The sequence below is a fragment of the Oncorhynchus gorbuscha genome, unplaced genomic scaffold (genome assembly GCF_021184085.1).
Source record: "Oncorhynchus gorbuscha isolate QuinsamMale2020 ecotype Even-year unplaced genomic scaffold, OgorEven_v1.0 Un_scaffold_1054, whole genome shotgun sequence".
Lineage (NCBI taxonomy): Eukaryota > Metazoa > Chordata > Actinopteri > Salmoniformes > Salmonidae > Oncorhynchus > Oncorhynchus gorbuscha.
Genome location: NW_025745954.1, coordinates 33,387 through 36,450, shown reverse-complemented (window position 1 = coordinate 36,450; position 3,064 = coordinate 33,387).

Sequence of the window (3,064 nt, the reverse complement as noted above, 5' to 3'; positions counted from 1 at the left end):
ACATATATAGAACCTGGACAAACCAACAGAGGTCTTAGATTAATATGGTCACATATATAGAACCTGGACAAACCAACAGAAGCCTTGGAGGCCTTAGATTAATATGATGTCATATATAGAACCTGGACAAACCAACAGAGGTTAGATTAATATGATGTCATATATAGAACCTGGACAAACCAACAGAGGCCTTAGATTAATATGATGTCATATATAGAACCTGGACAAACCAACAGAGGTCTTAGATTAATATGGTCACATATATAGAACCTGGACAAACCAACAGAGGTCTTAGATTAATATGATGTCATATATAGAACCTGGACAAACCAACAGAGGTCTTAGATTAATATAAACCTGGACAAACCAACAGAGGTCTTAGAGATGTCACATATATAGAACCTGGACAAACCAACAGAGGTCTTAGATTAATATGATGTCATATATAGAACCTGGACAAACCAACAGAGGTCTTAGATTAATATGATGTCATATATAGAACCTGGACAAACCAACAGAGGTCTTAGATTAATATGATGTCATATATAGAACCTGGACAAACCAACAGAGGTCTTAGATTAATATGATGTCATATATAGAACCTGGACAAACCAACAGAGGTCTTAGATTAATATGATGTCATATATAGAACCTGGACAAACCAACAGAGGCCTTAGATTAATATGAGGAACCTGGACAAACTTAGATTAATATGATGTCATATATAGAACATATATAGAACTGGACAAACCAACAGAGGCCTTAGATTAATATGATGTCATATATAGAACCTGGACAAACCAACAGAGGCCTTAGATTAATATGATGTCATATATAGAACCTGGACAAACCAACAGAGGTCTTAGATTAATATGATGTCATATATAGAACCTGGACAAACCAACAGAGGCCTTAGATTAATATGATGGAGGCCTTACCTGGCCTTAGATTAATATGATGTCATATATAGAACCTGGACAAACCAACAGAGGCCTTAGATTAATATGATGTCATATATAGAACCTGGACAAACCAACAGAGGCCTTGGAGGTCTTAGATTAATATGATGTCATATATAGAACCTGGACAAACCAACAGAGGCCTTAGATTAATATGATGTCATATATAGAACCTGGACAAACCAACAGAGGCCTTGGAGGTCTTAGATTAATATGATGTCATATATAGAACCTGGACAAACCAACAGAGGCCTTAGATTAATATGATGTCATATATAGAACCTGGACAAACCAACAGAGGTCTTAGATTAATATGATGTCATATATAGAACCTGGACAAACCAACAGAGGCCTTAGATTAATATGATGTCATATATAGAACCTGGACAAACCAACAGAGGTCTTAGATTAATATGATGTCATATATAGAACCTGGACAAACCAACAGAGGTCTTAGATTAATATGGTCACATATATAGAACCTGGACAAACCAACAGAAGCCTTGGAGGCCTTAGATTAATATGATGTCATATATAGAACCTGGACAAACCAACAGAGGCCTTAGATTAATATGATGTCATATATAGAACCTGGACAAACCAACAGAGGTCTTAGATTAATATGGTCACATATATAGAACCTGGACAAACCAACAGAGGTCTTAGATTAATATGATGTCATATATAGAACCTGGACAAACCAACAGAGGTCTTAGATTAATATGATGTCATATATAGAACCTGGACAAACCAACAGAGGTCTTAGATTAATATGATGTCATATATAGAACCTGGACAAACCAACAGAGGTCTTAGATTAATATGGTCACATATATAGAACCTGGACAAACCAACAGAGGTCTTAGATTAATATGGTCACATATATAGAACCTGGACAAACCAACAGAGGTCTTAGATTAATATGATGTCATATATAGAACCTGGACAAACCAACAGAGGTCTTAGATTAATATGATGTCATATATAGAACCTGGACAAACCAACAGAGGCCTTGGAGGCCTTAGATTAATATGATGTCATATATAGAACCTGGACAAACCAACAGAGGCCTTAGATTAATATGATGTCATATATAGAACCTGGACAAACCAACAGAGGCCTTAGATTAATATGATGTCATATATAGAACCTGGACAAACCAACAGAGGTCTTAGATTAATATGATGTCATATATAGAACCTGGACAAACCAACAGAGGCCTTGGAGATGTCTTAGAACCTGGAAAATGATGTCATATGTCATATATAGAACCTGGACAAACCAACAGAGGCCTTAGATTAATATGATGTCATATATAGAACCTGGACAAACCAACAGAGGCCTTAGATTAATATGAGGAACCTCAAACCAACAGAGGCCTTAGATTAATATGATGTCATATATAGAACCTGGACAAACCAACAGAGGCCTTAGATTAATATGATGTCATATATAGAACCTGGACAAACCAACAGAGGCCTTGAACCTGAGAGTCTTAGATTAATATGATGTCATATATAGAACCTGGACAAACCAACCGAGGCCTTAGATTAATATGATGTCATATATAGAACCTGGACAAACCAACAGAGGCCTTAGATTAATATGATGTCATATATAGAACCTGGACAAACCAACAGAGGCCTTAGATTACTATGATGTCATATATAGAACCTGGACAAACCAACAGAGGTCTTAGATTAATATGATGTCATATATAGAACCTGGACAAACCAACAGAGGCCTTAGATTACTATGATGTCATATATAGAACCTGGACAAACCAACAGAGGTCTTAGATTAATATGATGTCATATATAGAACCTGGACAAACCAACAGAGGTCTTAGATTAATATGATGTCATATATAGAACCTGGACAAACCAACAGAGGCCTTAGATTAATATGATGTCATATATAGAACCTGGACAAACCAACAGAGGTCTTAGATTAATATGATGTCATATATAGAACCTGGACAAACCAACAGAGGCCTTAGATTACTATGATGTCATATATAGAACCTGGACAAACCAACAGAGGCCTGATGTCATAAAGGTCATTTGTGTATAAGAGGAAGTCTTCTCAACAAGCCATGAAGCTAC